This window comes from Mycteria americana, chromosome 2 (genome assembly GCF_035582795.1).
Source record: "Mycteria americana isolate JAX WOST 10 ecotype Jacksonville Zoo and Gardens chromosome 2, USCA_MyAme_1.0, whole genome shotgun sequence".
Taxonomy (NCBI): domain Eukaryota; kingdom Metazoa; phylum Chordata; class Aves; order Ciconiiformes; family Ciconiidae; genus Mycteria; species Mycteria americana.
Genome location: NC_134366.1, coordinates 58,326,078 through 58,348,728, shown reverse-complemented (window position 1 = coordinate 58,348,728; position 22,651 = coordinate 58,326,078). Strand labels below are relative to the sequence as shown.

Below are 22,651 nucleotides of genomic sequence, written 5' to 3'. Positions count from 1 at the left end.
ACTTCCACATGGGAAACCTGTGAGTATACCTCCCACAGTGACAGAGGCATATGAAGATTACATGCAAGTAAGGGATGCTTCTCACTAGAACTTAAAATACTACTTTTCACATGCATTGCAATTAAAGTTTAGTAAGTAAATGAAGATAATTTCCTTCAGTAGGTAACAAGTTTAATCTCTGCTGAGACAGAATATAACATGGCACTCTAGCTACCAAGTTCATTTTAACTTGTGTCTGTGCTGTTTTTCATTTAATTAATTGAAGAACTTCCATCAGCTTGAATGAGACCAGGATCAGACCCTTGAGGGAGTGATTCTTTTTGAAGCACTGCAAGCAATGAAACTTGTCACAATATTCAATAATTTATTATGACTTTTTTTTTGTTATTGTCTCAACCACTACCATTGGACTCTGTTAATCATTTCTCAATCCTTTCATGAGTGAAAACAACAAAAATGAAGGATATATTTTTTTAAAGTTGATTTTGTTGTTAAATGGAGAACAATAATTCAAATGGATCAAACTTTTGAAGACTGATATAAGTAGGCCTTTGCCCAGGGATTGTAAGTTAACCTTATTTAAAATTACCACAAAGAAGATGCACAGAATTTTATTTTATTTTAATGATATTTCTAAAAAGAAAAGAAAAAAACCCCACCAGTTAAATTATGACTGTGCACTTACGACATCTAAATATAACTGCCAGTTAAACAGGATTTGCATTCCCCTGAATAAATGCCAAGAAAGTGATTCAGTAAACCCACTTATATACAGATTTCCTAAAGTGCCATGCGAAAAGCTTTTATTAAAAAAGATTGAAATTGCTCATATCTTAAAATAATTTTAGCACATGATGTAAAATATACTACAGTCAGTCTGATTTTTTTTTTAATTTCGGAAGGTAATTAGACCCCCATTTTTGGAACAAGAGCTCTGCTATTATGATTACCAGTGAATTATAAAACTTTCTCTTCACAGATCTCTACTTTGTGTCACAGATCATCCAGGAAACATTACCGTTAGAGAACTGCACATAGGAGAACATTTTTTAGTAGGCTGATTTGACCTATATAGAAAGACAATTCTCTGTACTTAAGTGTGCAGGATGACAATTGAATGAGCAACATTAGGGTGTGCTTTGATCTGCATACAGATGAGAGCTGGGCAAAAGTTATTCACAAACCACAAAATTTCCATGAAATGTAGTTTCACCTTGAAACTCACAAATTCAACCCAAACTAGTAAAAGCAATTTGTTCAGAAATAACTTTGATTTTATTTTTATGGGTGTTTCTGGTCAATCACCCCTGCTCATCCATCACCACCACACACAAAGATGGACGATAATCTTTTTTAACCCAGTGGTTTGTAAATGGAGGAGAGTGGCTTTAGCCAGTCACCTACAATGAAACACAGGCAGTTTTTGCTTGCTGAAGGACACATGAACCCACAGTCTCCAGGACAGCTATCTGGATAAACTAATGATTACATGGGGCTTTCAATCTCCCTTATTCATTCTTCTGCACATTGTAGAAATATATAAATATGCATAAGTACCAAACCAGACACAATAACTCAATGTGATGCCACTTCCTGGGTAAAGTGCCCCAACCACCAACATAAGGGGACTTTTTTTTTTTTTTTGTATCTCAAGTTATTTGAATAATTTACAGACATGGAAAGAAAATGCTTCATTCTACAAACAGCACATTTTTGTTAACACTAGCTGAACATCTTCTTATTTTTCTGACTCAGTGAGACAAATACCCCCCACACACCCAAATTAAAGCCTTTGAAACAGTTTATCAACTATTTTGATTAAATAGTTGATCAAGTAAGGTATGGCAATCAAATTATTTACAGAATCTTATTGATCAGTCCTCCCGTGTCTGAATATGTAATAATGGAAAAAGCAGTTAAAAAATAAAAAGTAAAAAGCTTAGTATTGAAACCTAGTTCATTTCTTCAATCAAAGCTAAACTGAAAAGTTTAAAGATTGTTTTGGTAGTATTGCCTCTTACTTTATACTTTGTATTGCCTTAGCCCTTGAAAGTCATCCCATCTGGACACCTCACATAAAGATCTGCTGGTAGTATGAGACAAGGTTTGCAATGGGATTTCTCAGTTGACATCTTTTTGTGAAAGTAGCATGAAGCAGATAAATAGAGAAAGAGTGGCCAGCCTGAAATCTTTTGATCCAGCACCGTTTACCTAAACTCACACATACAAAATCGCTAGTAACTGCCACGTCAGAGCTGAGCCAGGGAAAACTGAAAGCTAAAAACATTGTAAGCAAGGGCAGTTGTACTTACTAAAACCACTCCAGAGTATGTGCTACGCTGGAAGGCATGAGATAGATTTTTTGTTAATTTTTTTTTTTTGTACACGTTTATATTGGAGCCTGTAGCATTAGGGTCAAGGCAGATGTGCAACCCAACCCTTGGCTAAGATTATATTCACTGCACACACACTGAACAGAAACAAGCGTGCAGTTGCCTGTAAACCTCTAGTTCTGTGTCTTAGTGAATTTGTTTTACCTCAGTTCAGCACAGCTTGTACATTTATTTGGTATGTTTTGTTCATTATTTACCTTCCTCATGACCATCTAGACAAACTCAGATACTGTTTCCATAGCTACCATCTGTACATTACTTAAACTCTCCCCTGACCCAGGCATAAATTCCTACAAAGGCTTCTTTTCAACAGCTTTGCACTGTCAAGAATGGCAAATTTTCATTAGATCGTCTAAATTCAGAAAACCTGACTTTCAACATACATTCATGGAGTTTTACAGGCCACATCTTACAGCTTACATAAAATGATGTGACTTCAGTGGAGCTAATGGAGCAGCAAAAAACATAAGAAATAAAATCTTGTGCAGGCTAATCAAGCTTTGCACACCACAAGGACCTCTGAATATGAACCATTACATATCAGAAGCCGGAAAAAAGGCAGTGTAACTGAGTCCAGAGAAACCCAAATGCCTGACTTGGGAATAATGGATTGTCAGGCAATGCATGGAGTATCATAGACTTTACTACTTAAAAGCAAAAAGCAGGTCCTATGTTAAATTATGCGGTGTACCAGAAGAATCATCACCTGAAACAGATACAAAAAGGCCACATCTCCAAACATTTCAAGGTGAGAAGCACAGGAAGCCAATCTTTGTTTGGAAACAGGGTAGCATTTGTGACACCTAAACTGTTTCATTGCACCTCAGGCAGCAATCCAAAGCTACTAAACTATGACCACAAACCACATATGATTACAACACATCTAGGAGATTGTGTCATAACAAGAGTCTGTTTTTGAATAAAGTACATGGGGTATCAAAAGGGACATAAGTGTCCTTTGTATTTTGTAAGTATATGTCCTTCAATGGCTTACCAGTTATATCTAGAGGTATCACACAAGAATGTAGCAATACAGAGCACGTCATACAATCAAGACTCATTTTACCTAATGCCAGAAACAAACTCCAAACAATAATGCATTCTTTCAGCAAAATTTTTCATTCATATAATTCTTACATAAATCTCCAAATAATGTGTCCTAAAGAAAAATGTTTTAACCTCCTCATTTTCAAACTTAACATTTATTTAAAAAAAAAAAAAAGAAATTAAACACAGGAAAAGAAAGTGCCTCCAAAGCAGACCTCTGCTAATGCAAGTTGATTATATAATCCCATTCAGAAAGTCATCAGACTTTACCTCTGAATTGGGTTTGGCCTGAGTCTTGCTGCTGACATTAAATGGCAATTCCAGAACATTATTAGAAGAATATTCTTACCACCAGAGGAGAATTTTCCAGCCTAAATTTAGTCAGTTAATATCCTTTTTTCTGGGTCAGCAGTGTCCTTTAGCTTAAGCACCCCTTCCCTGACCCTAGCGTTCATCTCTGCTATGCATTTATACAGATCTATTACACATTTCCCTCTGGCCTTCAGTTGATAAGGCTAAACAACAAGCTCTCTAGTTTCTCTCCTAAGGCTGCTTTTTGATCCCCATAACCATCCTAATCAAAACAATGGAGTTTTTGACTACAACAATCCAATAATATCATAAATTAAGACCAAGCTATTAATAAACAGAAGCTTAAGTGTAGGCTCCTGAAACTCCATTTGGGCAGCCAGGAGGTCCAAAATTGAAAAATACATAAATAGATCCCAAATTCAATAGAACTATGCTGAATTTTAAAAGGAAACAGGCGTAATATTGCATCCCCATTTTACACCATCTTTACCATAAAAAAATAAAACCCATAATTATATCTTGATCTTTTATTATTATATTTCCTTTAATATTGAAAGCATCTTTATTTTTCATAGATGGGATGTTATCATAATTTACAGACTTTCTACAAACTACAAAAGAGACAGGAAATGAGGGGTGTAATTCCTGTAGTTTATGAACTTTCTGCTGCCATGTTTCCAGTGTCTGAATTAGGCCGTTGTACCAGGGGGGGCAGGGAATAAAAGAAGGAGGGAAAAAAAAGAAAGACAATGTAGGGTATCTTCCTTTGAAGTCTGTTGCTTTGGCTCTGCACTGAAGCTGTTGTTCACGCCATACCTGAACTCCCGCTATTTTCATGTGACCTTCTTGCACGCATCAAGCCTCACACAGAGAAGAATATCATGGGAACCCTTTGCTAGAGTCAGGCCTAACCAGCATTAGGAATGCAGCCCAGCGAAGTCCTGAGGTACAGAGTAGTGCAGCTCAAGAGAAAACATGGAGAAAACAGATTATTATGAGGCGTCATCTCTTAGAACCAGTTAGATTTGGATTTTCTCAAAATAACAGATATGTACTGTAGCACGGAAATCTTTCCAAACAGAAACCAGAAATACATACCTCCACCCTCTTCTTCTTATGAAGGAAGAGGATGCATGACAGCTCTGTGCTGCCTGGCAGGGTGTAAACTTGATATGGTGGGAAAGGACAGTGTGATATTGTACAGAAGACAAAGACGCCAGTACTCTGCTGAATACCCTGGAAACAATGCAATTGAGACCATTTCAAGAAAGACATTACTTGCTGACTAACTTGCTTCTTTGGTTTACCCTGCAAGCAACCTTCCAGGAGTCCTTTCTGAGTCACCATACTCTTCTCACTGCAGCTCATGGACGAGTCGAGCTGAAGGAGGAACCTAACACAGAGCCATATCTGTTGTGCTGCTCTTGAGTGTTGACTGACTTTCTGTGGCCAGTTTAATACCTTCATTGATTATTCTTTGAGACCTTGCACTTACAAGAAACAGCATGGAAAAAAGAGCTCAAAGAGGAAAGAAAGGTGAAAGGGGGAAAATGGAAGGGCAAGGAAACTTTTTAACAACAGTGAGATTAGCAAAAAAGAGGTGGTGTCAGCCAGGAGTTGAAACTAAAACCAAACAGAAGTAGAGCAGTTTTTGAGGGCTTTATTATATACTTTGCTAAAAATAGGAATTTTATTATTAGACAAGTTTTATTGTGATTGCAGTAAATTTATTATTGTGGATTTTTTAATTTCAGAAAAGCTTTTTTTTTTAATGAACTCATCTGTTTTCATTTTGAAGTAATATCTTGTTCAGAAAATTGCCACTATTCAATTAAAAAGATTTTAAATGTTTGAGAAAACAAAACATTTTGCTTCTTTCCTCCCACACCCTCCCCCCAGTTTAGCAAGAAAAATCCACCCAAGTTCATTTGAATCAAAACACTTCTCTAGTTTGGCTAAAAAACTGAAAACAAATCAGTACTGCATCAAATACAAGGTAAAAATTAAAAAGAGGTCCTACTAGTGATAAGAAGAGCAGGCTTACTTTCTTCTTACTGTACTCTGTAAGTGTCCAGGGGAAAAAACAATTGAAATGCTACACTTTCACTACATCTTGTATTCTAAGGTACCAAAATTTTTTTCAGTCTAGAAGCAACCACTTTCATGGCTGAATATTCCCTTGTAACACACACACACCCTTTTTTCTTTCTTTCTCTTTTAGGGCAAGAAAAGCAAGGGAGCAGGCAAAACTGTCTGCACACACATTTATATTTCTCTTCCATCTCTAACTTTTTTCCCACTGTAGTTGCTCTGCAAGGAGGACACCACCTCACACTGTCTTCTAGCTGCCTGAAAGCTAAAGTGTTACTTGTATTTTTGTCACCACGAATTATCCCATCGAGTATTACATAATTGATCAAGTACTGAAAAATCATAACTGCACCTTTGCCCTTGTCCCACTTGTTTTGTGTCATTCACTGATCATAAACTTCTCAAAGGGTGGGCACAATTTTGCTTTGCAACCCAGAGAATAAAAAGGAATGGGAAGCAAGTTGAACAGTCAACACATTTTATAATATTATATTCTCTTACTACTTTTCTGCTTAACGAGTAATTTTGTCCATGTGCACACCTACATGCTTGAGTTGTGAAATTCAGCAGAAGACTTATATTGACTGTACTTCTCCATCATCTTTATAAGGTACACCTGCCAACTGCCAGTTAATAATTTCTTATCATCATGTCCACCTACTTAATTTATAAAATACAGAGTTATTTAGTACTTGCATAAAGCAAGTGTAGGAGACCTTAGCTTTGAAGTCTGACACACGTGAAAACATCCTTGCTTCTCTCTCCTCTTTTTCTAAGCTTGAAGCTGAATTCAGATCTGAATTTAGCTGTTACTTGCTGTTAGGAACAAAGTTCCACACCCCACAGCCCCCTCGCCACTTTGTGATAGAAAATTATCCTTTTGAATGCTTGATAACAACTGTTTGCGTTATTAAAACAACAAAGAGATAGGAAATGTATCCATGACCATGTGAACTTCTGGGGATTTATCTTTTATGTACGTGTACATATGAATATACACACATATATACGTATAGGATATAACCCTAGAACAAGGCTATAGTAGTTATTCTGATAACGATACACCTTGTCTTAGCCCAAAGGACATACTGACCTCTTTCTACATCCTACAAAGGTCCCAGTTCACACCTTGGCAATAGTAAGTGGCAAGTCAAGTATGGAGACAGAAGATCCCTTGGGTTTACTCTCTGAGTTGAAAAGAGAATACAAGATCTGTTCAGGCGATCCTCATATTCTCTGGAGCTCTATTTAATGACTGATTTTTACCACAGTTGTGAAAAATACAGGAGGAACTTGATGGCTTTTGGCTAAATGTGGTTGATAGTTCTTGTAGGTCTTCCTGCTGCAACATGAAAAGCAAACTTCTCTGGAAATGCTACAGAGGCAGGGGTTCCCCCCCACTCCCTTCAAACAAGGAAATACCATACATAAAAGCTTGATTTTGGCTAGATAATACATATTAATCCCCTAGCTTATGAGCAGTGATCTCACTACAAAACACAACAATAATTCATCTCAGTGAATTATCTCTCAACATGCAGCCAAAACTGCACATGTTCTCACTAAATGTTCTTGAACAAGAAAAAAATATTGAAAATGTAAAATTATTGTGGCCTGTTATAAATTAAGAAAAAATATATCTATGATACATCTGATTTTTTTTTTTCCCTGTCCTCCTTCCTGAGTGATTTTTTAAATGGCTTTCCTTGTCACAGCTGAACTGGAAGGTCAAATTTTGATTCTTTTCTGAGCATTTACCCAGCCTTATATCAAAGTGAAAAATTACGGGTTTGAGTGCTGCTGGATTGAGAGAAACACTGCTGAAACGTTTCACAAAAGTAAAGCTCTTTTCTGGAATGCAGTAACTTTTCTGTTAAGACCAGAAAGAAGAATGAAATCCTCACTCCATTAAAAGAGAGAGAGCTTTGCAATTGAATTCTCACTGAATTCAAAGGGGCCTGAAGAGCATCCTGAAAGTCTTATACCTAAGTACAAATAACCACCACTTTGTTGTACCTTCTCTTGACCGGCTCCTTTAATACCACAGCAAGAAACATAGGAGAGAAAACCAAACTAAATTCCAGAAAGCAAAACTCTGTTACATTATTTAGCCCTTTAAATTGCAAACAAGCCATTAAAGAAAAGATCCACTGAAGCAGAAAAAGGATGAGAAAGATCCAAATAATTAGTGTTTATTTTTTGTATTGCATTAACACCTAGAGGTGTCAATCTTCATTAGAATCTCTGTGCCAAGTGTTGCATTGTCACACTGCAAGAAAAGATTATGTCCCATAAGAGGCCAGTAAAACCAAAACATAAAAAAAAAAAATTAAGAGAAAATAGAAGAAAGCTGGGAATAAGACAATGTTATCTCTACTGTCAAAATGGAGATCTTGGGCTCCAAGTGATGCACTGATTTGCGCAAAGTTACCCACTTTTAGAGTGGCGGAGGTAAAAAAAAAACCAAATTTTAATGGGCAATGCATTCAAATCCAAATAGTCAATCCTAAAATTACTTTCTCAATGCTTCCCTCTTTAAAACAGCTCACACAAATAAATGTATATTTTACATGATGTTGATACCACCAAATATACACATGAGAGTATAACAACATTCATTACAATAGTTTCACATTTTTGTTTGTTTATTTTTTTACATTCTGTATTACCTGCACTCCTTAGTTTGAAACAACAACAACAAAAAGTTTGCTTTGCCTCTATCATTCCTGTAGCTACTAAATTACCATTAAGGGATAAAAATTCTTATTTATGATTATGTGCCAGAATGAGAAACTGGGTATTTAGGTATTGTCTGTGCTTAACGGAGAAGAATTCCCAATAAACATTCAGCATAGCAATGAATTGATAACTCTGTTCCCTTCAAATGCAAAGGGCTTAGCCAGACTTGGCAGAAACAAGAGTATATTGCCACCACCCATATAACAAGAGCTAGCCAGGTTAAGCTGAGCGGTGCACAGCGAGCTCTGCACAGCTGGGCACTTACATATACGGTAATGTATCCAGCAGAGTCTTACGGAAAACTAGATCTCTTCCCGTGAGCTTGTCTACTGGCCTGGGCTGACAGTCAGCAAACATTGATACTCTCAAAATAGATATTCAGAATGGATCTGTGTATGATGGCATACATACCAGTATTCATTTGAGTACACCAAAGCTTTTTTAGCTTACTGGATATATTTCTTTTTGATACTTCTATTTTTCCTTTTCAATTGCTACTCCTAACATGAGTTGCTGCCACTAACAGCAGAATTCAACCACCTATTTCTTCTTCACAGTCAAACTTCAATATCAATATCTTACAATAGTTTTAAAAATTTTTCTGCTAGTTTATCATAGAATAGCAATAGGTTAGCAACTTTGCAAGAATCTTCCAACATAGGAAGTTCAGTTAAATTTGTTATATTGGAATTATTTTTCAGCAACGGCATTGCTTATGAACTATGAGCCCTTACAACAACAAATGATGCTTAAATTCAGCCAGTATTTCTCCATTTTGCTAGAGAAACCCTTCCAAAATGAAGCATCTGCTCAGAAGCAGTAACAAGAAGTTGCATTATAGGAAATAATTACAAGTAAGTACAAACTAGAATCATTCAGATACATGGACAAAGAAAAGAAATGCAACAAAGTAAATTGATTTAGTAGATGTTCATTAATTATAACTTTTAAAAACTAATTATTCTTCAAATCCATCAATGAAAACCCTTTGAGCTAATCTTATTTTATCATCTCTTTGATCAGACTCAAGTCTCTGAGAAGTTAATATCTGTAGGAGCTGGATTCATGACTTGGGGCAAAGGTTATTCATTTCAAAAACAATTAGCTTCCTACCTAAGTATGTCCTCTGCCACAAACAGGAAAGGGTTCTGCAGAAAATAATAATTAGACCTCACAACACCTCTCTGAGATGAACATTCCCAAGTCTGATTTTCAGACAGAAATTGGACAGACTCTTCAAGGTAACACCAAATGCTCATTGATGTTCAGAGCATAGACCCCAGATACTCTATCTACAAAACTGCCCTTTCACTGCCTGAAACATTTCTATAGTGTACCAAGTTGCTTAGAATTTAGTTTAACATTCACATTTGACTTAGTACAAGGATTTTCTTGTTGCCATAGTACTCAGTTCAGGAGAAATGTGTGCAGAGTTTTATTGCCTGTGAAATACTGCACAAGTCATTTACTCTATTTGTGCCTTATCCTGTCTTACATCCAAAACTCACTGAAATGGGGGAGAATGGCTTTTAACCTGAAAACTCTCCGTGATCCATAAGCAGGCTAGTCCCACAAACACGTGTATTAGTGCAACTTGAGGAGGCAGAGCACTTCGTGGAAGAGGGAGAAATGAGCCACGAGAAGCGTGAACTTCTCAAGCACCACTTACTCCAACATCTCTTTAACTGTGTTTAGACTAACTTTCTACATTCAGAGTCTACTTTATCCCAGTAGTTCTGTGTGTATGTGTGCATGTACACATAGAAAAAATTCATCTCACTGTGCTATAGCTGAGTTTCCATCCAATAATAGAAAGTTCAGCTACTGGCAATGCCTTAGCCTCTCTAATAATTTATATTGCATAAACATTAGAACTTGAAGCCAATTCAAACTCTCATTACAATTGGAAACACATTTCCACTTGTCATCAATTTTTTCTGTTTGTCTACATCAGATACAAATGGGTTATCTATTATATCTATTATGAAGGCATCAATGAAAGCTTACGTTACAAAGGAACAGTTACTACTTTAGATTAAATGCTAAATTAATTTTGTTTCACCACATACTGAAATTCCCGTCACTCCCCTCAGAAAAGAAATAGCAGGTGGACTTAAAAAAAAATTGTAACTATTTAAGAGAACTGTGAAGCAAATTACCATATCCTACTAATGCTTATAAGGCATTGGAGCCAACTACACCAAAGTGGATGGAAAATTCTGTCATATATTAAGTTGTGTAGCACTTCCTGACTGTGATAAATCATAAAGCATTCTATCCTGTAGAATTAATTGCTGCTGTTAAGAATGCTATAAAATACTTTTTAAAGATAAAATATATGATCTTAACCTTAGTGGTCTGCCACATCGATGCTCGTGCTAAGCTTTGTATCTAGGAAAACAACATTCCCTAGAGAAAGGAAATGGCACTCAAGATTGGACATTTGAAATGTTTGGAGTGCTCTTTTTAAGAATGCAAAGTCTAGCCCAAATTTTCCAACCCAGACTAAACTGAGAGTCCTAAAATATAAGCACAGAGAAGCATGGACTGTACAAGCTCCTCTTCAAGTAGGCCAGACAAGCCAGTGTAAATGGTTCTCTCTGGGTTAGCTAATGTCCTCTGACTCTCAGCTTATAAACCTCCTAAACCAAGAGGACTACGTGGCTTTTGGACTGACTTTTGGCTTTTGCTTTGCTTGCTCATATAGACATGACTCTATCCCTACCTCAGTTGTACACAAGCACTCTTGCTTTCAAAGAAAGATCTGAAGACAACTAGGTAGCCAGTATCCCACAAGGTTTCACTGTGGTTTAAACACCGATCTCTCTCTTCTCTCCTCTGAATGGAGGAGAAAGAGGAATTGTATAAATTCCTGGAGACAGATGCTGAGATGCATGACATGGAAAAGCCACCCCCGGCCCCACTTTCCCTCTCCCGCAAAGATGCTCACACAGAAGAGGCCAAGAATAGGTTCTGCAAGGAGAGATTGATTTGCATGAGTTTTTCTGTGAAGTTGTACTGAAGCCTGCAAGATTCTTTATGGACTCAGGAGCAGACACTTTTTTTTTTTTCTTTTTTTCTTTTTTTAAATTGCTGTGGATTCCCATGGCTTACAGAGTATAAAGGGATGGCCTTTGTAGAACTACTATTGTCAGGCAAAGGAAAAAAAGATGTCCAAGAGAAGATTTATCAGGTTAGACCAAAGGTCTGACTAACCCAGTGTCCTTCTAACAGTGTCCTGAACTTGAGGTAAAGATAGGACTATTTTTTCTCTGCTCTGTGTATCACTTTATTTCTGTCCACACTGAATTTAACCAGCCATTTTATTGACTCGTCATTCAGTCTTGTCAGATCCTTCTGCAATTCTTCAGTCAGCCTTGCCCTGAATACCTCTATTAACTTAGTACCGTCAGCAGACTATCACCTCCCTGCTCACCCCCTTTTCGGGTCAGTTAATTTTTCCCTACCAATCTGTCCATGCAAGGCAAATTTCATGAAAAACACCAAGAGGTGCAAACACCCAACTCACCCTCCACTGTTGACCTGCCTTTTCAGAAACCTAACCTTTCTGCCAGACACTGATTAGCAAGCAGCAGGGCTGTGGCAATAGCAACAGAGTTTTGAAAGGTTCAAAATAAAACACTCAAGCCATTATCCAGCAGTCTGGCAATCAAATTATATTGCTAAGGTACTCAATGAGCCATACTTCCCCACTTATAAGCAGTAAGTCAAACAAATGGGTTTAAATAAAGAGAAATGTACTGGAAGAGGAGAAAAACATTTTGGAAACGGATTAGGAAAACCTAAACAATCCCATAGGCAATACTATCTTTTCCCCAGAACATGCTAGCAATAGCCTCTGTACTAAAACTGCTGAAATAGCTCCTTGTCCAGCTGCAGCACTCACCATTTCATATCCAAGACTGCAATGAATGGGCAGATTCATCTGATACCCCTTAACAGCACATCCTCTTTTCCCAGGTGCTATGCCCTCTCACAGATTTACAGAAAGAGTCCTTTGCTCCTGAAGCTCTTTAGGGGTAATCCCTTAGGCTAGCCCCCCCCCCCCCACCAAGGGCCAAGCCCTCCACCGCTGTGGGTTTACACTGTGCTTTCCGTCAGGCCCTCCCAAGAGTCACTCTGTTAAGTGCACCCTCCATCAGCACCCACTAGCCAGGCTGCCCATTAACCTGCTGCCAGTAACAGTGCTGGTCCCTGGTCATTCCTACTCATTGGGTTCATTAATTGCTCCACCTCGTTGCCACCTGCTTCTCCCACTTACTGTGCTTCTTGGCCCTCTCAGTCCATGAGTTTGCAGACTGCAAGTTTACACTTCCCCACCCGCAGTGTTGTCAGCCCTTTCTGAGAGAATATAATGACATACAGCTTCTGTACACCAACTTGCCAACAACAGAGATTTTCTAAAGACAGCCTTTCTCTTCCAGAAATCTCTCTCAACTACATTTCTTTGCCAAAGGATCCTTCACTTCAGGCTGTAGGCCATAATGAATAGCTTGACTGACTGGTCCGTTAGGGACAGGTGGGCTGCCCGCAGGTTTTGCCAGAAGAGCGGAACTATATTTATGACAATTAGAAGTTAACTGACTTAATAGAAACACCCCAGAAAGAACATGCGTATGAAGAAAGTTTGTTTAGACCTGGTCAGCTTTCCTTGCCTCTCCAGCAGAGGCTGACAGAGGACTCCTACTACTAGACGCACAAGGTCATGTGGGACCATAGAAGCCCACCAGCCCAAAGCATATGAAGCTCTTAGGGAGACCTCAGGAAGCGCTCTCCTATTCTTAGGCTTCATGCTTGTAGTCATAGGAAGGTTTTTCCAGCATGGAAAAGACACTCATAGCTAACAACAAATTCCTACATAAGCTCCCTTTTAATTTATTTGTTAGAGGAAATAATTATCTCAAAGGGTCCAATAATTTTGGATAATAATAATAATGAAATGTATAGCATTCCCCTTTATCAGAAACTATAGAAAATCCTCTTTTGACAAATATGAGGATGTAGTAATCCAGTAGTTCCATTCAGGATTGTTTGGTTATAGAAAGCACCAGCCTAGGACTAAAGAAAGAAATCAGCAAAGCTGGCAGGAATGACAAACCATTCTAAAAATAGTGCTGTTGCCTCCTGTTCAGTCCTTATTTGTGTCACATGCAGACACATGTTCTACTGTCCAGAACAACCTGGCCAAAAAAAAAAAAAAATTTGGGAAAAAAAAAAAGTACCCCATCATGGAGACAGGCCCATGAATGCATACTTATGGAAGGAGAGAAGTAGCAAAAAGCACTGACTATAGCTATAAGCACAACTGATATGGCTTTTGTGCTACAATCCTTTTTAGCCTGCAGGTACACCTTGTCGTGGCATGCATCTTTTTCAGTTACAGGGCTAGGTATAGAAGTCTGTGCTTTCACTAACCCTAATTAGTCTACTGTAGCACCCACTAACCTGGGTATCATTGTGAAGGACTCCAAGAAAAAAAAAAATCAGCATTAAAATTCAGTAACCACTAAGTGGAGAAGACAGGCCAGTGACAGGTGATCAGACCAATTCACATTCCATTTATAAGCTGATTATGCAGTTCTAATATATAGCTGTGAAAATTAACAACATATTCTACTATACTAAGCCATCTCTCTCTCCTCTGCTCCAGCAGATAATTTGGTGTGGAAGCTTTATGTGAACACACAGCGCTTGGATATTCTCAGAAGAGGGCCCTGACCTGCAGCGTCCACTCCAGCTGGGAATCAGGCTGACACAGCTTTAAATCATGACACAACTTGCATGTCCTCAGGCAGGCCCTCTCCCTCCTAATAGACAAATGATTCCCTCCAGCTAGGTTGTCCCAAAAGCCCAATGGGGATTTTATCCTTCTTAGGAAAACAGCTGTCACATGAGAAAGGAAGGAAATATTTATCCTTTTTAATTAAGAAAGATAACTATTTCCATTATGTTATGTGGACCTCCCACATAACATAGTGCTGGGTGCACTGCTAATACTCTTGGTTAGATAATAGCCAAAAACCAGCAGCAATGTATACTAAAAGATCAAAACATAAGAATAAACTATCTTCTTTTGCAACGTTAGTCTTTGAATATGTGAAAGGGAACAAATCTTAGCAATTAATGACTCAGTATTTAAAATTAAGGAAAAGAAATGGAATCCTTGCCCAATTTGTTGGCAAACAGTGAAGACTGTAAGTGAATACCATTTGCTACTGTTTACCGCAATAGGTGGAGTTAGTGTGTTGTCTGAATTTTTCCTTTTTTCAGCTTACTTCTGTCAAATCTTTATAATGTTATTTATAAAAGTAGCATTTTATGGTTTAATTCTTTCTCAAGTTAGTCATTTGAACAAAGGTTGGAGATTACTGTAGTTTGTTGGATGGTTCCAATTAAAGGACATACTATGGAGGTTTCAAAATCACACAGGCAAATGTCAATTGGAAAATTCTTCTTTTTTCCCCGCTGAAATTTAGAATTTAATATTATTTCAAGATCTGGAAAACCTCTTTTCTGGTTTTCCATTAAAAAAAAAAATAAGAGTAGACAAAAGGCAATGAATGGAATCAGAACTGAGGAGGGTAAAGAAAAAGAGCATTGTATTTGCCAGGATCACTAGAAGTCTGTTTTAAAGCTAAGTTGCAACAGGAAGGGAGCTTTGATTTCAAACAGTGCTTTAAAGTGAAGAATCCCTTCCAAATGCTATTACCAAGCAGATCCTATTGTGATGGTAATGACATGTTGCGTGGGAAGTAGTGGTTTTACTTGGACGCAAAGGGAAAGAGCATTGCCATGATTGATGTACCATATGAGGGTCAAACCACATAATCACTAACTCTCACACTGCCCAATGCAGTGGGATTGGGTTACTTAAGAATCTAAGATTTCTGAAGGTTTTTTTTAATTATTATTATTATTATCATTATGATTATTATTTAGTTGTAATGGTGAAAATATTTCGCAAATAAAATACATTGTCTCTTAAGAGGACGTCACTAATATTTGATTTACTTTTCACTGGTGTGCAACAAGTTCCACTAAATTCTCTTTGCAGCTACCATATTGCAGTAGTGCTTTAGCTGAATAAGACCACCCACAAGCTATTTGATAGTTCAGAAAGTTCTCGAAACATTGCGTAAAGAGAAAGCGCAAAGCAACTAATGATGAAACTCACGTTATCAGCCCTTAATACTCACATTTCAATGTTCATATGTTGAGGGTTAACCACAGGTTTAAGCTCACATATAAAAAGGATAACATCTTCTTGGAGAAGTACTTTGCAGAAGTAGCATTAAAAAAACAGAAAACATTTTTTCTGTTTTTTTTTTTTTTATTTCCTTAGATAAAGATTATAAATGCATTCATGCCCTTGTTAATGCCTATTTTATAACTAGCTTCTGCACTAATGAATTCAGAAGGAGAACTAGTGATGATTTCAATGAATGCAGGATCAAATCCTTAGCTCTGCTTCAAACAGTCTGCTTCTACTTGGCAAAACATCCAGTTCCATATACAAAGTCAATGACAATTTAATACATGCTTAAAACACTTTTCTGAATGGACAGATATAGGATTGTGTTCAGATCGTTAAACTGTAGAACTGGGAGCCTTGTGCACAACACTGTGCCCCCAGGGAGGTCTGCCACGTATCACATATACCTTTCACTTTCTCCTTAGCTGAAGGAACCTCCAAGACTAACAGCCACTGCTATTTAAGTCTGCACCAGTTTTCAACTTCAAACAAACAGCATCAAGAAGCAGTTCAAACTCTTTCACCAAAATACACAAAAACCAGGAAAGTACAAATACTTTTAAAAAGACAGAAAACATTCCACTTATTTTCATTTGTTAAGCGGATGATAAAAATTTGCATGGGTATGACTGTAATTTTGAGTTTAATGATGCAAACCCACCTGATTTTTGATCATCCACCATTTTGCTTGAATTTGACAGGCTGAAAAAACACTTAATGGCTTAGATGTGTTCCTACTGGTTTGTTTCACTTCTCTCATGCCACTTCCTATTTAAAATGAAACATGCTGTAATAATCAATGGCAACCTTATTACAGTTAACATGTTCATTGTTATTTTTTCCTAATGTAATTCCATTCACGTTTGGTAGAAAATTTCTCCCACTGCTAGATCATATAGTGCTTAAAATCCATTCAATTTTTACAGCTGTTGGTGTTTTTCCACAATCAACACATGAGATGGATATATTTTTTTATACATATATATATATATATATGCCAATCTCAGTAAGAGATCCTCTTTGCCCTGAAACAACCCATGTAGATCCTTAAAAGAAAACAAACCAGATTTTGAATCCTGTATATGAAACTAATTGCCCTTTACATTTCACTTCATAAGACTCAAATGGCAACAACTTCTGTAGTTTGCCAACATCATTGATTGAGTGAATCGAGACCAAATCCATGCCAGGCTCTTTGCTACACAGCACAAAATCAGGCGCTGTCCCTCCTCAAATAATAATACCACACAAGGGTATTTTTTCAGTGGGAATAATGGTTCATTGGTCTCCAACACTTGGTTCCCTGCCATTGTGGAATTGAATTAAATCAGTCCCAGGTCACAAATAATTGAGTTAGACAGTGTCGGCTCTTGTAGGTTGTTAAAGGACAGTAGGCCAAAGGAGAAAACTTCGGCTCTACTTGCTCACCGCAGTCTTCACTCATGGGAAGCCTAGATTTGGCCAAGCCTGGGCAAGATGGTTCAGAGCAACTGAAATTTGGTGCTGTCTTGGAAGAGGTCTGAATTCAGCACTTCCAGCCTCTCTGTTATTAACCATTATTAACAGAGCTTTCCAGAACAGTTGCTACGCTATGGAGTAGGAAGTTGTTTTTTCAGTACCTATCCCAGAAAATAAGTTACAGTTCATTTCATCAGTACCCTATGGCTTTGAATGTACTGTAGAAAGTACTTAGAATCCAGCTTCATGTACATTGTCAAGCTGAAATAAAATTTTCACCCACATTTTCAGAGTACTGGAAGGTCTCACACTAATAAAGCCCTGTTCTTTCTCTGAAAATTAATTGTCTGGGTCATTTAATTTAGATCAATGAAAATTTTCTTTCTGAATCAGACAGAATTTTTGTGTGTGTCTTAAACCACTAAAGCAAAGAAATCCAGATTTAATACTGAACTGATTTTCTTAATCATAACCTTATGCTGTTGATAATATTGTAGAGATTTCCAGTAAAGAGAGACATTACTTCCCAGCTCTGCTATGAATGATGAACTCTGAAGGAACAGATGTTAGATTCAGGTAAGCCCCTAAATGTTTGGACGAGAATAGGAATATTATTCAGATTTAGTTAATCTTTTGCATCTAAAATGAAGACAGTAGTCAGAGTTTTCTCCAAAATTTCTGAAATGGTACTCTTTATTCTAAAGTTAGGAATCTTTGAGCTAATCTTCACTTTTAGATCTAAAATTTGAATCCTGTCATTAGGAGTAGTTACTAGAAAGTGAAGGAGTAAGGTTAGCAGGAGTCCTAGTGCCTTTGCTTAGTGTATTTTCTAACAGAACAAACTATGTATCTCTATATATGAGCAAGTACTTATGAAAAGATTCTTCTCAGATTTCTGCTATTTCTGTCCTTCTGTTAAAGTGCCAGGAAAACAGACCACATAAAATGACTTTCATTACTTCTGGTTCAGAAGAGACTTGGAAAAAAATGAAAAGAAAAAAGATTTTATTCTAATTTGTGAGCAAGGTCCAGACAGCCTTATGACAATTAAAAAGTTATAGAAGGGTGATTCAGAGAAGAAAAGGGTAGTATTTCTAAATGAACATGAGCGGTCAAGCCAATCAAAGCTGGGGTGGGGGGAGGGAGATCCAAGATCCCCAACTTTAAGGTATCAGTTGTATTTCATTTGACATTGGGATTACCAAAACCTGTATAAGGGATTAGTTACACCACTGATCTACTGCTCATTTCCTCCTTGCCCTTTCTTCTCCTTTTCTTCATCCAGCAAATACAGGTCAGCCCACACAACTGGTTAATTCATGGTCAGGAAACTATTTCCAGGCACATGGAGGACAAGGCGGCAATTGGGAGTAGTCAGCATGGATTCACAAAGGGGAAGTCATGCTTGACCAACCTGATAACCTTCCACAATGAACTGACTAGCTTGGTAGATGAGAGGAGAGCAGTAGATATTGTCCACCCTGACTTCAGGAGAGCTTTTTACACTGTGTCCCATAAGATACTCATATGGAAGCTGATGAAGTATAGGCCAGATGAGCAGATAGTAAGCTGGACTGAAAACTGTCTGAACCTCCAGTCCCAGAGGGTGGTGATGAGTGGTATGATGTCTAGATGGAAGTCAGTAACTAGGAGCGTACCTCAGAAGAAGACAGAGCGAGGCTTTTTTCAGTGGTGTCCAATTACAGGAGAAGAGGCAATGTGCACAAACGGAAACAGGAGAGACTGTCTGAACATCAGGAACCACTTATTCACTGTGACGGTGACTGAGTCCAGGTTGCCCAGGGAGGTGGTGGAGTCTCCATCTGTAGAGACATTCAAAACCTGACTGGATGCAGTCCTGGGCAGCTTGCTCTATGTGACCCTGCTTGAGCAAGAGTGTTGAACCAGACAACCTCCAGAGGGCCCTTTCAACCTACATCATTCTGTGGCTCTGAACATATACATCAAGAGGTGGCCTGCTATGGGTAAAGCAGACTCTGGGAGGCTTCTGCCCCAGACGGTAACCTCTAGAAGGTTTTTCATTTCACATGTTTCACAGCTAGGTAGCTACTTGGAATAGAAATGTTAGCTTTCTATTAAAATAAAACAAAAAATCTTGAAGGCTACCTGAGATAGGATTCACCTGAATCTTGTATTTGGGCAGGGAATAATGTAAAGTATCTCTGAAACAACAGGTTAGTCTGAATAATACCTGATCTGAATCTAAATTGCTGCTGGGTATTCTACTGCAGGCCCTAAAACATGTGAAAACTGGAAGTTGGCCAAAGTAGCTTAGGACCAACTTATCTCAAAAAGGCTGAGGAAGTGGGAATTATCATCAAATCTACCTACAAACACTGCTTGGTAAGAAAAGAATACCATCATAGCTGTAAAGTTGACATGTCAGAAAATATACCAAGCAAAGATATTTTAATAACCCTACTCCTTCACTTTCCTATAACTATCATCTCTGATAGGATTCGGATGTACAGATCTGGAAGAAACGCTTGGGTCGGCAAATATTATTTCTTTCAATAAATTCAGGAAAAATTGAACAGGAAGATTTGCTTTTCTCTATCTTTTACAGCATAACCTTTATTTCCTTGCTCAGCAAGAATAGAATAACCAAGTCCAAGCGGATTTTGGAAAGTGAGAGGCATTCATTTCAGCCGTTGCCATCTGAGTAGTTCATATAAACACACCAGTGAATGTAACAAAAGACATTTTTTAATTCTTCACCCACTTGTTTTGAAATTCAGCATCTCATTTCCCAAAGATTAATATTTAACATTATCTTGGTCTAACAGAGCAAGGTATTTACATAGTGCAAGTTATGAATTTGGCTATTTTGCCAGCTGTTTCGATGCTCCCCAGAACAATTCAAATTATATCCTGCAATAGCTTTGTCCCAGTGTCAGAACAATACCTGCACGAGATATTACTTGTTTCTGCCAAGGTAGATACAGATACACTACCACAGTAGCAATTTCTGCCTTACTCCCCATTTACTTTTCCCCGTATATGCAAATTCTACATAAAAAGCCCCTCAAAACAAAACAAAACCCAAAAAACCCCACCACACCACACCCCACATTTGCAGTGGGTGCTGTGTTACAGAGACAAACCTAGATGGTCTAGTTTTTTCTACTTGTACCTAAAGCATCTGAGACAGTAGCTCAAACTGACCCTTGAACGTCAAAACTGGACATGACATTGCCCCGGGCAAAGCAAACACTATGCGCAGTAAAACATTTAAAAACCAACCAAACAAACCAAAACACACACACCCCAACCTCTTCTTAAGCCTTTAAAACAGTTGCAAATGCTAATGGCAACAGTGTAAGAAGAGGAAGACGTGAATCCTTGAGCTCTGTGAGATTCCTTCTTTCTAATTTCTGTTATATGGTATGGGTTTGCAGAGAAAAAAGTGTAACAAGCATAAGAAAACATCAGTAAGATGGCAAGGCAGGGAAGACTCCTTGTACTTGTAATTGCCATGGGCCTCCTAATGGAAGCAAGAGATCATTGAGCTATGCATAAAAGGAATGTGAAATAAGAACTAAGGAAGAGTTTTCATTATAGTTCAAGAGAAACCAACAATTTCTTTCCATTATAATTCAAAAGAAACCAACAATCACAAATCCTTAGTCAGGTCATTTCCATAAGCTAAAGCAAGCAAAAACCATGTAATACATAGAGTTATTCATCACAGTCTGAGTGAGAAAGGAGGAGATTTGAACCATAAGTGAAACCTTCCAATACAACTTGGGGTTCTGAGGAGAGAAACGAAGTGAGAGAGCTTCTCTACTCCCTGCATGAAGCAAGCAAGGATTGCGAACAAGTATTCCTCATGCACTTTACCAGGAAATTACTTTCCATTAAAAAGTGAAGAAATAAATACATACTACCTAAATTTAGGAGAAAGAACAGAGACAGCAGGAATGTCATATCAGTTCTGTACTGTGACATCAATCCATCAGCATAAAGCTCAGGAAACAAAACTCATCTTTCACTCACCAGAAGACACCAGGCAGTTCAGCAGAGAGGACAGAGGGGAATGTGCACAGGCTCCCATTGCCACAGATAGGACTCTGAGAACACGTAAGAAGGAAAGAACATGAAAAAAAAAAAGTGACTTTAAAAACTGAGCAACATAGAAGAAATAAATGAGTGATCCAGGAGTTGTGTAGAGAAAGCCAGATTGGGTAAAAAGATAGGAATGTAAGATGAAGGGTTACTGCAGAGCAATGAGGGTGTTCATGCATCCCAGAAAGTGTGGATTACTGGGGTTGCCTCCAGCTGAGTTGGGGAACTGACTGAATGTGTTCATGCTCTGCCAACCCCCTGCACCTCACTGCCAGAATGGGCTATTTTTCTTTTCCTCTAGAAATGCAGGAATTAAATTATGGCTCCTTCCAATCTGAATAGTGCTATCTTACGGCTCCACAAAGCTGTCACATGGGCAAAAGACAATGGGTAGAACAATAACACGGAAGTTCCAGGAGAAAGAATACAATCAGACAGGGTTGAAAACAAAACCAACGAGTGTAACTTTCTTTTTTGGAACTGATTACTGTTAAGGCACAGTGAATACCTCACGCTGTCAGGGTACAGAAGACCACTGGGTATCAGTTGAGTTCAGCTGGTGACAACCTCCCTCTACTCCCTACAATAACCATGAAAGTAAAAGGCAGGGTCTTATCCGTGTATTGAATATGGACAGCAGGGTTCTCCCTTCGGCTACCATCCCATCTGTACCAGCAAGTCTGAGTCTGTGAAAGCAGGGGAAGAGGCACTACCTCTTTAACAAAGCAGAAACAGCAACATACCTTCAATGGGAACAAATTGCCATGAAATGTACGTCATCAGCTCTGATGGTGGTTGATAAGGACAGCCATGGCTGGATAACATCAGGGGAACAAGAATAAGCTCCTTGCCTCAGACCGCAGTTGAATAGAAATGAAGGCAGCAAGAAATCAGGGACAGCTGCTCTGAAATTTCCCTTTCTGTGAGAAATAAATGTACAATTTCACAAACGTTTGAATGTTTACACCTATCTGTCTGATTTCCCTCTGGTAACTTTGTGGGAAAAGAATGTAAACTCCTGATCCTGCAGGCCATCTTGGGTGAACCTCATCCTTCTTAGCAATGAGGCAAATCCCAGAAAAGCAGGAGAAAGCCCAGAACATCTGTCTTTGGGCAGGCCAGATAAGTGAGAAGTGCATATCAGTACATAGGTACTGAATTCTGTTCCTGAAACAGAAAGTCTATTTCTATTATCTCCAAGCCTTCAAAGACCAAAAATAACTTACTTTTGACACCATCTCATTAGAAAAAC

At 38.2% G+C, this 22,651-nt stretch overlaps 1 long non-coding RNA gene across 4 annotated transcripts in view; it reads right to left on the bottom strand.

The window, feature by feature from the left end:
• The window catches only part of LOC142405705 (uncharacterized), a 312,619-nt gene that overhangs the window by 242,363 nt on the left and 47,605 nt on the right, over nucleotides 1-22,651 (bottom strand). The window contains exons 2-3 of one of the 4 annotated variants that reach the window (XR_012774281.1): nucleotides 21,331-21,404; nucleotides 18,972-19,136 (exon numbers count right to left, since the gene is read on the bottom strand). The exons of 2 other annotated variants lie outside the window; for them this stretch is intronic. This is a non-coding gene — a long non-coding RNA (uncharacterized LOC142405705). The remainder of the gene's footprint in view (nucleotides 1-18,971; nucleotides 19,137-21,330; nucleotides 21,405-22,651) is intronic. One more of the 4 variants, XR_012774280.1, reaches the window with a different exon arrangement.